This window comes from Pelophylax lessonae (genome assembly GCF_965119305.1).
Source record: "Pelophylax lessonae genome assembly, chromosome: 4".
In the NCBI taxonomy this organism is placed as follows: Eukaryota; Metazoa; Chordata; class Amphibia; order Anura; family Ranidae; genus Pelophylax; species Pelophylax lessonae.
In genome coordinates this window covers 493,328,286-493,342,234 of record NC_138771.1, presented here as the reverse complement: position 1 = coordinate 493,342,234, position 13,949 = coordinate 493,328,286, and the positions used below count along the sequence as shown (strand labels likewise).

The 13,949-nt window shown below is 44.1% G+C and overlaps 1 protein-coding gene and 1 long non-coding RNA gene across 3 annotated transcripts in view; one reads left to right on the top strand and one right to left on the bottom strand.

Annotated features, from left to right (window-relative positions):
* The window catches only part of LOC309554153, a 476,173-nt gene that overhangs the window by 294,017 nt on the left and 168,207 nt on the right, over positions 1-13,949 (bottom strand). The window lies entirely within an intron of this gene.
* MANSC1 (MANSC domain containing 1) overlaps positions 1-13,949 on the top strand; it is a 60,084-nt gene that overhangs the window by 18,889 nt on the left and 27,246 nt on the right. Inside the window, exon 1 of one of the 2 annotated variants that reach the window (XM_082255737.1) lies at positions 2,884-2,924. The exons of the other annotated variant lie outside the window; for it this stretch is intronic. The gene's annotated coding sequence lies outside the window, so the exon portion shown is untranslated. Of the gene's footprint in view, positions 1-2,883; positions 2,925-13,949 lie in introns of those variants that run through there. 2 annotated transcript variants of the gene reach the window in all.

Below are 13,949 nucleotides of genomic sequence, written 5' to 3'. Positions count from 1 at the left end.
ACGAATATGAAGAGGCGGCGACTGTCGGAGGACGTAAGAGAAAACTGAATTTTTGTAAAATCTTACCTGTAAAATTCCTTTCTCTGAGTCCTCCGACAGTCGCCGCCCCCGCCCCTCTTTTGGGGTTTGAATGTATACTCTACTGCTATTCCACTAAAACTGAGATATGGTTGCAGGAAGTAGGAGGGTATTGACTGAGGGGACCACCCCTTGAGGGTGGGATATGTTAAAGCTTTATTGTTAACATATTCTGTTGCCTAGCTACTCCTTCGGAGCAAAGTCTAATACCCCCATATGTGACGAATATGAAGAGGCGGCGACTGTCGGAGGACTCAGAGAAAGGAATTTTACAGGTAAGATTTTACAAAAATTCCGTTTTTTGCTCTTCATGAAGATGGCCTAGGCCAGTGTTTCTCAATTCCAGTCCTCGGGGCCCACTAACAGACCAGATTTTAGGTATTTCCTTGGGGAGATGCAGACTAGAATACTGCAATCACTGAGCAGCAAATGATATCACCTGTGATGTATTTCAGTTTTCTTGCAAACCTGGCCTGTTAAGGCCCGTACACACGATAAGAAAATCTGAAGGGAAAATTGGCCATTGGGTTATGCTGCCCTCTACAGGAGTAGGACACTAGGCAGGAAAAAACTTTACCCCGCCTATGGGGCAGACGCAGGGGATATACTTCTGCTCCCCCACTATAGCCCTCAGTTTTTTTTCTGCCTAGTCAGGAGTAAGGACATAGTTCCTAGCTGGGATCTCTGGTCCTGGCATTTTATCCTTTTTTTAAACTGAATTTTTTTCCTCCTTTCAGTAAATTTCTGTTCCTGTGAGAACTACAACTAACTGCTGGACTGGGCGACAGACTGGATATTCTAGATTCTTAAGCCCCGTACACACGTACCGATTGTCGGCCGTAAATATTCGGCCGACGACCAATCGGCCGATTGTAGGCTTGTTAGTATGATGCTGCCGACAGCCGACGCATTTTCGGACGAACAGAATCTGTCGTGCAGGCATTAAAATTTTTGTTGGCCAACACCAGAACGGCCGATTGTTCGCCAGTCAGTACAGATTTCGGCCGACAGACAGCAGATTAGCAAGACTGGGCATGCTCAGTAAAGAAAAAACACACGGAAAGTTAACCATCACATGACATCACTTCTGCAGTCGGCTGTTGTTGGCCGACAAAATTCGGGTGCAGTCTTTTGCAGTTTTCAACAGACACGACAGCCCTGGACAAAAGACGGCCGATCGTTCGGCCGACGATCGGTACGTGTGTACGGGGCTTTATAGTCTCCCCAGTCTGGCCAGCGAGCGCGTGCAGGCCTCAGCTCCGCGCTAGGTCGGCCGCGACATAGCCTTACTGGACGGGGGCTGGCCTGTGAGAAAACCTCTCGCGAGAGCGCATATGACCTCCTTCCGGCCTGAGTCACAGCGGCCTCCTGGCCTGCAGCATCCCCCATTTTGATAGTGGGCTGGCTGGCTGGCTGTAATGTTGGCGGCCATGTTTGTGTAGTCTTGTGTTTCCCATCAAGGGCCAGGTTTCGGCCTTGGCAGTTTTCTTTCAAAGTCCTTTGGCTACGCATTCTTTGGTTTGAAACCTTTGTTCAGGTGGTTCGCCACTTGGCTCCTCCAGTGGGGTCTCCGTTGCCCCCATGGGATCTCAACTTCATACTGTCGGTTCTTCAGAATCCGCCATTTGAAAATATTTGTGAGATTCCTCTGCTTACATTGTTCCAGAAGGTAGCCTTCTTAGTGGCTATTGCTTCTGCATGCAGGGTGTCGGAGCTGGCTGCTTTGTCTTGTCGTTCACCTTACTTGGTGGTTCATAGTGATAAAGTGGTGCTTTGCCCTTGTCAGTCGTTCCTTCCTAAGGTTGTCTATGGTTTCCATCTGAATGAAGACATTGTGTTGCCTTTCCTGTGTCCTAAGCCTAAGCATCCTAAGGAGCTTGCCTAGCATTCTCTGCATGTGGTTCGGGCGATCAGGGTGTATCTAGCGGCAACTGAGTCGTTTAGGAAATCAGACTCACTATTTGTCCTTACCAATGGACCTCGTAAAGGGTTGGCCGCGTCTGTTGCGACCATTTCCAGATGGATAAGACAGGCCTATTCAATCAAGGGTTAGGTTCCTCCTTTCTCTGTTAAGGTGCATTCTACTCGGGCTCTTAGTGCCACTTAGGCCTTCCGCCATTAGTGATGCAGGTTTGCAAGGCGGCCACCTGGTCGTCCATGCACACTTTCACAAAATTTTACAAAGTGGATGTACTGGCCTCTGCAGATGCTGCTCTTGGCCAAAAATGTTTTGCAGGCTGCTGTTTGAGAGGACTAGTCCTCTTGAGGGTGTATGTTTTTTCCTTTAGGTGAGCGCCAGTTGTTCCTGGTTAAGCTCCATGTTACCTGGTTGGCTAGGTTTAGCCTTTGGGAATTTTTTCTGCTGAGTTTTTTTTTTTTTTTTCCCACCCCACACTGCTTTGGGACGTCCCAATGGTCAAGAAGATTCTGGAGCTATGTCCGTCAATGAACGAAAGAGAAAATTGGATTTTTGTCTTACCGTAAAATCCTTTTCTTTGATGTTCATTGACAGACACAGCACCCACACCTCTAATGAGTTGGGTTATATTTCTTATGACAGTGCTTGCAAAAAAGTACCTATAGCAGGGAGGGGGAGTATATCCCCTGGGACTGCCCCATAGGCGTGATAAAGTTTTTTTTTTTTTGTGTCCAACTCCTGTAGGGGGCATCATAACCCAATGATCAAGAAGATTCTGGAGCAGTGTCCCGCAATGAACATCAGAGAAAATGATTTTTACGGTAAGACAAAAATCCAGCTTTTTTTTTTTTTTCTAAATTTCAAGTTTTAGGAAGTCTGGAGGAGACCTCTGCCGTCCACTAATAAAATTCCATCCTCCCAGCACCAGGTATCTCCTCCTTTATGAAATCCCTTCCAGGTATTACCTTTACTCTTGTGATACCTTTGACCCCCAACCTATTGTGTGTGGCATCAATAGGGGAAACTCCTAATTCCAAACTTGACAATCAAGTCTTTCCTGATTGAGGTTTCTGGTGTAGTGCAGGCCCTGTTACCTTGCAGAGTCACCAAGCAGAACCACCCGCCCCAAGGGGGATGAGCACCCTGTTCCACCCTCATTTAATCTTGCTACAAAAATAATCTGCTCTGAGGCTCTCTCACACCAGGCATTGCCACAGTCCTTGCTACTTGGAAAGCTTTGCTTTATATTTTATTATTTTTATTTATTTTTTCTTAAATTAATCTGTTTGAGTGTTTGTATGTAACTGTATCTTTGCCATTCTTTTGTGAGGTCAGGTACTTTTGCGAGGTTGGAAAAGAAGCTCTGGCTCACAATGGGAGCTTCAATTCACCCCAAAGGTGTTCAGTTGGGTTTAGGTCAGGGCTTTGCGCAGGCCACTCAAGTTCCTCCACACCAAGCCTCATCAGACCATTTTTTTATGGAGCTGGCTTTGTACATGGGCAAAGTCATGCTGGAACAGAAGTTCCCCAAACTTACCACAAGGAGCACAGATGCCTAAAATGTCTTTGTAGGCTTTAGTATTAAAAGCGTCCTTCACTGGAAACATCTGAACGTTGGGGGGGCTCCACATATTTTTTGCCATATAGTGCAGAATAGTAGTGAGCTGTGCTGCAAAATTAATGTGTCCAGTGGGTGCAAAGCATCAAACAGGCTTCACGGCCGGTTCACATTTGTGCGAGTGCGCCGATCGCATGTAATTCGGAGCGCATTGCTCCTTCATTACATGCGATCGGAGGTGCGGATGCGAATTCAGCCATACACTTTGTATGGCTGAATTCGCACTGTATCCGCACCAAACACGCACATGACCCTTTTTTTCAGCCGCATCAGGATCGGATCGCACAGTGGTTCACACTTGTGCGATCCGATCCTGTGCGAACTGTCAGATCGCACTGCGATATGCGATCAAACTGGGGGTGTCGTTAACATTTCATTGACACCCCCTGCGTATCGCATATGGCAGTGTGAACTGCCAGGGGTGCGTTTGCGTTGCGGGACTTAGTGCCGGGTCACACTTGTCCGATGCGGGAAGGCTGCGAATTCGCAGCCTGTTCCCGCATCGCAAACGCACATCTGGCAGTTCACACTGCCATATACGATACGCTGGGGGTGTCAATGAAATGTTAACGACACCCCCAGTTTGATTGCATATCGCAGTGCGATCTGACAGTTTGCACAGGATCGGATCGCACAAGTGTGAACCAGTGTGCGATACGATCCTGATGCGGCTGAAAAAATGCCTCATGTGCGTGTTTGGTGCGGGTGCAGTGCGAATTTAGCCATACAAAGTTTATGGCTGAATTCGCACTGCACATCCGATCGCATGTAATGAAGGAGCAGTGCACTCCGATATTACATGCGATCGCCGCACACGCGGAAGTGTGAACCGGCACTAAATCACTGTTCTGAAAGCAATAGTTTTCAAGGAAAGGAGGCTGCACAACAAAATAGGCAAATTGTCTGCTGCAGTGCAATCAAAGATGCTCAGCCTCCTTTCCTTGGATACTATGGGGAAATCTACCAAGCAAAATTATCAAACAGAATTAAAAGCAGATCAGGCTGCCTTCTGTGTGTGGGTGTCCTCCAAACTCGCCTCTACTCAAGCTTCAAAGTTGCTTTTTTTTTTAGTTCAATCGGCTCGGGGCCCAGTCATTCTCTGCCCTTCAGCACAGGTAAACAAAGGGGCGGGATGCAGGTGACATAAGTGACAATATATGGACACATGTCCATATTTAGTTATGCTGTCGCAGTGCAAATTTAGAGGAAGGAATTTATGACTTAAGGCTTAAGCTGTAAACTTGTGAAAAAAAAACATCTGTTGCATGATCTTTCACGGCTCCCTTTTTAACATTTGCAGTACCGTGATGAATTCCTAAATTCCCCCTTTATACCTAATGTATGTAGTGACGGTTTGCCACTGTGTTAAGATGAAGACAGGGACAGAGCTTAAAGCAGAGTTCCAGCCACCTGTCAAAAAATTGTAGCTGCTGACTTTAAAAAAACAGCCACTGACCTGTCCCATGATCCAGCGGCACACTCAGCCCAGCCGTCTCCATTCTCTGTCCGCCCTCGGCGGCGCCGGCATCTTCACTATGGGCACCCGGCTTTGACCGCTTGCGGCTTCACAGCCGGGTGCCCACTGCACATGCACGTGTTGCACGGCGCATTGTGAATGGTGGATGACTGTGAGCCAGGCCTTCTCATCCACATCAGTGCCCTGACCTCCCACATGTGCTTCTGGAAGAATGGTTAAACATTCCCATAGACAAACCTTGTGGACAATAAAAAAATGGGATGGATTTCTGCGCTAAAAATAATGTGACAAATAGTGACTGTGATGAATTTAAATTAAACAACCTTGTGAATAAGGGGGGAAGCTGCACACATGGACCTATAGAAAAATCCCAAGGTAATACTGCAAGATATGTGTAACGCTTAACCCATAAAAATATATCCGTGACAAATTCAACTCGTATATTCCAACAAGTGATATTCACCAAATCAATAGTGATCACCAAAAAGTCCATAAAATAGTCCCAATACGATGAATATACACATAAAAATAAAAAAAGCAAAAAAAACAAAAACAATTTGTCCCTGCGACTAAGTGTGAAAATCCCACTGTAGCAAGTTCCGATAAGTGGATGTTGTTCCCTATGGCGACTTGTAAAGCGATTTTTAGTAAACAGGGCTGCTTACCAAATGTAGTTGGTCTTCCAAGTTAATGGACAGACCTGGGCTCACTTTAAAGAAGAAGATGGCAGGATCCACTCATTAGACTTCGCACCAGTATGAGGGAGGAGGGTACAGAATTGGAGGAATGGCAGGATCCACTCATTAGACTTCGCACCTAATACACGGTATAAGGATTTCATGTGAGTGCAATTCTTTACCTCCTTTCCTTTTTCCATTCTATGTGCCGAATCACACTATGTGTTTTTTTCATATATCTGCCATATATGGTTTCTGAACACATGACATTGAGAGCCCTCCTCCCTCATACTGGTGAGAATTCTAATGAGTGGATCCTGCCATTCCTCCAATTCTGTACCCTCCTCCCTCATACTGGTGAGAAGTCTAATGAGAAGATCCTGCCATTCCTCCAATTCTGTACCCTCCTCCCTCATACTGGTGAGAAGTCTAATGAGTAGATCCTGCCATTCCTCCAATTCTGTACCCTCCTCCCTCATACTGGTGAGAAGTCTAATGAGTAGATCCTGCCATTCCTCCAATTCTGTACCCTCCTCCCTCATACTGGTGAGAAGTCTAATGAGTGGATCCTGCCATTCCTCCAATTCTGTACCCTCCTCCCTCATACTGGTGAGAAGTCTAATAAATGGATCCTGCCATCTTCTTCTTTAAAGTGAACCCAGGTCTGTCCATTAACTTGAAAGCAGGGGACTAACTATAGGGGTTGCAATTGCAACCGGGCCCCATGCTCCCGGGGCCTGTGTAGCTCCTCTGTACACCTTGATAGGAGGGACGACGGGGGCAGCATCTAGAGCAGTGGTTCTTAACCTGGGTTCGATCGAACCCCAGGGATTCGGTGAGTCAGTCTCGCGGGTTCGGCGGAGGTCAATTCTGAACTGGTCTCTGAAAGACAACAGCAGAAGTCACACTGATTTGCAGTAAATATTCATTATTATGTTTTTGTTTTTTTGTGAAAATCATGTTTTAATGGTTTTGTTCTTTAATGGTTTTGTTCATTTTGTGCACCTATGTATAAATATATACCTAAATATATACCTATGTTTTGAATTTGAAAAAAATCATATTTTATTTTTCCAAGTAAGAAGGGTTCGGTGAATGCGCATATGAAACTGGTGGGGTTCAGTACCTCCAACAAGGTTAAGAACCACTGATCTAGAGAAATCACTGTCCTCCTTTTTCCTCCTGTAGCTGCAGGACTAAAATGGAGGGGATTGGTTCCTCTGTATGCTGCCCTCGCCCCTCATCCTATCCAGTTCACTTGTGTCCTTGCTGTCTCTGGGCCCCTGTGTGCTCCCTGACCCCCCCCCCCCCCCCCCCCACTGTGCTGCTGGCTTCCCCCCTCCTCTCTCCTGCCGGCTGCTGCAGGGGATGTGTCACAATAAAAAACTAGGAAGGGGTCAGTAAATATGTAATTTACCAGCTCCTTCCTTTTCCGAATGGACCGAGTCATAGTAAGTGACACTGTAAAAAAATAAGATAAAATGATATAAAAAAATAATACAATTAAAACACCAAAAAATAAAAACTACTGACACCAGTGGGTGAACTTGCAGGATCGCAAAGGTCACACTTGTGACCGCGTGCCCTGGCATTCCACCACCGTGAGGAGGGCCTAAGATGGCAGGAAGGGGGCCCACTGCAGAACTTGAAAGGGTCCCGCTGCAGGACTGTAATAAAGGGCCCCGCAATGAGAATAAAGAGCCCCAGGCTTGAAGGGCAGGGCCCCGACCAGGGGTCCGGGGGGCCCTTCATGTTTTTTGCACCGGGGGCCCTGAAGGTTCTAGTTACACCTCTGCTTGGAAGACAAACTACGTTTGGTAAGCAGCCCTGTTTATTAAAAATCGCTTTACAAGTCGCCATAGGGAACAACATCCAGTTATCGGAACTTGCTACAGTGGGATTTTCACATTTAGTGACATTAGTCGCAGGGACAAATTGTTTTTGGTTTTTTTTTTTGCTTTTTTTATTTTTATGTGTATATTCATCGTATTGAGACTATTTTATGGACTTATTGGTGATCACTATTGATTTGGTGGATATCACTGGTTGGAATACAGTATATGAGTTGAATTAGTCACTGATATATTTTTATGGGTTAAGCGCTACACATATCTTGCACTAAAACCTTGTGGACAGCCTTCCCAGAAGAGTTGAAGCTGCAAAGGGTGGGCCAACTCATTATTGAACCCTACGGACTAAGACTGGCCATACACTATACGAAAAATCGTTCAAACTCATTTTAGAAAAACAAACACTCGGCTGTGAGAGCATACGATTGTGCCATCATGTAATGACTAAGTACCCGTTCACACTAGGTCGCTCCGACTTAGGGGGCGACCTGTGAAGTCGCGTGCAGCGCGACTTGCACGGACTTCATAAAATTAATGTCAATGCAAGTCGCCTCCAGGTCGCCCCGAAGCAGAGATGTATAGTAACTAAGTAGAACTACTTCACTACTGTACTTAAGTACCGAAAGGCAGTATCTGTACTTTCCTAGAGTATAATTTTCTTCTCCTACTTCCACTTTTACTTCACTACATTTTTTCAATGATTTCAATACTTCTACTCCAATATTTTTTATTTTTTTTTTTGTGCTGCATAGTTACTCGTTACAATTATAAAAATTACCACTGCCAGAACAGTAGATGGCAGGTTTCATGAAGCTCAAAACATGTGTATTATCAGCGCATACGAAAATAAATGCTACTGTATGTATAAATAAAAGCTGCATTTGAAATAATAAAAAACAATATGATGTTCAAACTTTTGACTTCTTTCTTTAATAACTACATAACACAGTACTTGTACTTTTACTTTCAGTACTTAAGTAGCAATTTTTTTTCAACACTACTGGTACTTTTACTTTCAGTACTTGAGTAGAAAATTAAAAAAAAAAACTACTTGCAATACTTAAGTACAAAAAATGTTGAATACTTTAGTACTTCTACTCAAGTCACTTTTTGATCGAGCACTTGTACTATTACTCAATTATGGGTTTCGAGTACTTTATACAACTCTGCCCCGAAGTAGTACAGGACCCTTTTTCTAAGTCGGAGTGACTTGTGTCGCTCCTATTAGAACCGGTCCTGTACTAGACTATGGGAGAGACGGTGCACGACTTGCCAGGCTGACCAAGTCGCCTGACAAGTCGTATTAGTGTGAACCGGCACTTATAAATCGTTCAATGGATGTAAATCTCTTTTTTGTTTGTTTTTTCACATATACCTAGAGAAAACAGTTTGGACAAGAAACGCATTACCTTTCAATTTATCGTTTGTTCGTCAGAAAGTTTCCAAACTTCTCTTTTTCGGCTCAAAAACGTCACTACCGATTCGTGCCCATTAACTGGCTGAGAAACGAATGAACTGTCCAAATGATCGAATTTCGGCCGACATTTCTTTTAGTGTATGGCCAGCATAAGACTGGGATGCCATTAAAGTTTATGTGGGTGCAAAGGCAGGCGTCCCAATACTTATTTATTAGGGGTTATAGCTTTTTTTTATTTTCCTCCCGTATATAAGAGCACATCCCTCTTCAGTCTCTTTCAAAGGGAAACCAACTTACTTTAGATAAGGTCTGAGATTGTTTTTAAGAAAGGTCTGTTTGTTATATATTTTTTCCTAATGAAATCTCACTTTTGTTATCTTCATTGGCCCAGCTTTCCTTCCTTCCACTTCATCTGGGGGGGGTCTCAGGCGCTAAGCCATCCTTCTATACTGACAGGTCTGCAGCTTCCTCCCTGAGAAGATTGTATGGCTGAATTTGCATCTGATTCGGACAGAACACGCACAGGACCCTTTTTTTGGGTCCGCAGCAGAATCGGTTCACACCAATGCGATCCGATTCATGTCTGAACTGTCAGTTCGCACTGTGATATGCAAACTGATCTGGGGGTTGTCGTTAAATTTATTTTGACACCTCAGCGATTCGCATATGGCAGTGTGAACTGCCTGCGATTTGAATGTGATGCGGGAACCCGCAGTGGATTCGCAGGGATCCTGCATCGCATAAGTGTGAACCGGGCCCAAGTTTTATGTTGTTAGTGACCGTCCGCAGCAACGCAATCCCCACCCTTCTCCTGCCTATGTGACAATGCTTTCACTTGCAAAACAGTATTTTTATGTCAAAGGGCGCAGTGCATGAGTCATGGCATTTATAGACAAATAATCCCTTCTATTCATTCTGAGGAGTGACCTGGATGGATGTTTGATATCAGTACAGAGAAAATCAGCAAAACACTGAAGAAAATTTGAATGTCAATCTTCTTTTTTGGTTGTCTGATTTTGTTTTGGTGCCAAAACTCATTTACCTGAAGGAACAGGATAGTAGAAGTCGCCCATCTCTAGTGTCTGAGGAAAAAGTGCGTGCATCAATATGTTATTCAGTGTTTTGGGGAGAAAGATGGCCACAAAGTTGGAGGGGCTTTTAATCTAGGAGACAGGGGGAGGGCTCAGAAGTAGAGTCAGTCAGGAGGGAGCAAAGGACAGAAGGTAGTAGTAGAGTCAGCAGCGACAGTAGTTCCATAAAGTCAATTGGGGGGTCTGTGCGGGAAAACCTCAGACCAGACCAAACAGGAATAAAAACAATCACCATTCACTATCACCTTCCACAAAACTAAGAGGGGTACTGTATATGCAAATGCCAGGAGCCTAGCTAATAAAATGGATGAGTTGGAAATGTTAGTACATGAGGAGGACATAGATCTTGTGGGAATAACAGAAACTTGGTTCGACCCCTCACATGACTGGACGGCCAATATCCAAGGGTATTCGGTGTACCGGAAGGACAGGGTAGGAAAAAGAGGGGGAGGGGTATGTCTCTATGTCAAGAATAATGTAAGGGTGATAGAGAGGAGTGATAATTTGGAAGGGATGAGTATGGAGTTAGAATCCGTGTGGGTAGAACTCCATAGGGAAGAAGAAAAGGGAAAAGTAATTGTGGGGGTTTGCTAAAGGCCACCCAACCAAAGGGAGGAGGTAGAGCTGGAATTTATATCACTGTTGGGTAAAGTGGCAAAACTGGGATCAGTCTTCATATTGGGGGACTTCAATTATCCCGACATTGACTGGGAAGAGGGGACTACACACTCACAGAAGGCCCATCTATTCATGGAAACGTTACAGGACAACTACATGTCTCAGTTGGTGGATTCTCCTACTAGAGAAAATGCAGTCCTGGATCTATTGATCATTAATGACCCAGACCTAATCTTGGAGGTAGGAGCCAGGACAACCTGGGCTCTAGCGATCACAGGATGATCACATTTAGCGTAAATAACAATATAACAAGGCAAGAGGGGAACATAAGAACCATAAACTTCAGAAGGGCAAACTTTCCCAAATTGTGCTCAATGATGGAAAGGGTAAACTGGGAACACTGACCACGGAGGAAAAATGGGAATGCTTTAGGAACATATTAAACAAATGCATCTCGCAGTGCATTCCTATGGGAAATCAATTTAGAAGAGACAAAGCCAAACCTGACTGGCTAAACCGTAATGATAAAAAACTTTTATTAGGGGGAAAAAAATGGCCTTCAAGAACTATAAATCAGAGGGCACAGTATCGGCTTTCGAGCAATACAAGGAGGCAAATTAGAAAAGTAAATACAAAATCAAAATGGCTAAAATCAACTCTGAGAGACAAATATCGGAGGATAGTAAAAAGAACCCAAAGAAATTCTTTAAATATATCAACAGCAAAAAAACTAGGGCAGAGCATGTTGCACACATAATTAACGATGATGGGAGGATGGTTACAGAGGACACTGAAAAAGCAACCGTGCTGAACGTTTTTTTCTCGTCAGTCTTTACACAGGAAAAGGAGGGGTACACTGACCATGACTGTATGGTTAGTAGTAATACACAGGACTTGCCGCTATGGCTAACGGAGGGTGAAATCAGAAAAAGGCTGGATAAAATTAACACAAATAAATCACCAGGCCCGGGTGGCGTACATCCAAGTGTACTCAAAGAACTTAGTAAGGTTATATCTAGACCACTGTTCATGATCTTTGCTGACAGTATTATGACAGGAAATGTATCAGGGGATTGGAGGAAAGCAAACGTGGTACCGATATTCAAAAAAGGGCAGAGGCATGTCCCGGGAAATTATAGGCCTGTCAGTCTGACATCAATAGTATGTAAACTTCTGGAGGGGATGATAAGGGACTATATCGTAGAGTTTGCTAAAGACAACAACATCATCAGCAGTAATCAGCACAGGTTTACAAATGGGCGTTCTTGTCAAACCAATCTCTTAACATTCTATGAAGAGGTGAGCTGTGAGCTAGATAGGGGGAGACCAGTGGATGTGGTGTACCTGGATTTCGCTAAGGCGTTTGATACAGTTCCCCACAAGCGCTTAATTTATAAAATAAGGTCTGCAGGCATCGACCACAGGGTTTGCTCTTGGATACGGAACTGGCTAAAAGGGCGTGTCCAAAGGGTGGTAATAAATAGCGCATACTCAGACTGGTGGTAAGTGGGGTCCCCCAAGGCTCAGTCCTGGGACCAACCTTGTTCAATTTATTCATAAACAGCATTGAGGACGGGATCAGTAGTTCGATACAGTGTTAATTTTGGCAGCAAATTTCAATTTAGTTTGTCTTAGGACTAAAATGGCATTTTAGTTTTAGTCCTATTTTAGTCTTCTGCAAGTGTTTTAGTTTTAGTCGTATTTAGTCGACTAAAACTCCAGTATATTTTAGTCGACTAAAACGCCCTACATTTTAGTCGACTAAAACTCATTTTAGTCATCTATAATCAAATGGGTGTAGTTCAATTGTAATTTGTAATGCATTATTTAAGCATTTCTCTACAATTTCCAAACTCATTATATACTACTGCTGGTCCTGGAGTGAAAAATCTAATATGTTATTATTTATGCTTTGAGCATGCACCAGTGTTAATTTTTGGCAGCAAATTTCGATTTAGTTTTAGTTATAGTCTTTTGACTAAAATGCCATTTTAGTTTTAGTCGTATTTTAGTCTTAAGACTAAAATGCCATTTTAGTTTTAGTCGTATTTTAGTCATCTGAATTGTGTTAGTCGACGAAAACGTTTTAGTCGACGAAATTAACACTGGTTCGATATCAGTTTTTGCAGATGACACAAAATTGGGCAAGGCAATAACTGCACAGCATGAAGCAGATATCCTACAGAATGACCTGGACAAAATAACAGAGTGGGCAACGACATGGCAAATGAGGTTTAATGTAGAGAAGTGTAAGGTTTTGCACTTGGGGATTAAAAACATAAAAGCACAATACACTTTAGGGGGGGGAACCTTTGGGGGAATCAAAAATGGAGAAAGATCTGGGAGTCTTGGTAGAGGATAGACTAGGCAATAGCATGCAATGTCAAGCGGCAGCTGCCAAAGCCAGCAGAATATTAGCATGCATAAAAAAGGGATGCATTCCAGAGATAAGACTATAATCCTTCCACTTTATAAGACTCTGGTCTGACCGCATCTGGAGTATTCTGTCCAGTTCTGGTCGCCTCCAGGAGGGATGTGTTGGAGCTGGAGAGAGTCCAGAGAAGGGCAACTAAACTAATTAGGGGATTGGAGGACCTTAATTATGAAGAGCGTCTGCAGTCGCTTGATTTATTCTCCCTGGAGAAGAGACGCCTGAGAGGGGACATAATAGCAATTTATAAATACCGTATTTATCGGTGTATAACACGCGCCGGCGTATAACACGCACCCCAATATTTGGAGAGAAATTTCAGGAAAAAAATTAAATTTAACATAAACAGCTTTGAACTCAGAACATTTTTTTTTTTTTTTTTTAATCAAATGATATCTCACCAGTGTCAATGAATGCCGCCCACCAGCAGTGTCAATGAATGCCGCCCACCAGCAGTGTCAATGAATGCCACCCACCAGCAGTGTCCATGAATGCCGCCCACCAGCAGTGTCCATGAATGCCGCCCACCAGCAGTGTCCATACATGCAGCCCACCAGCAGTGTCCATACATGCAGCCCACCAGCAGTGTCCATACATGCAGCCCACCAGCAGTGTCCATACATGCAGCCCACCAAGTGTCCATACATGCAGCCCACCAAGTGTCCATATAAGCAACCTCGCAAGCAAAATGTCCAAATATGCAGCATCGCAAGCGCCATTGGAACTGACCTCATTTGTTTTAAAAAAGACCGGGAAGCAGCGCCGACTCCGAGA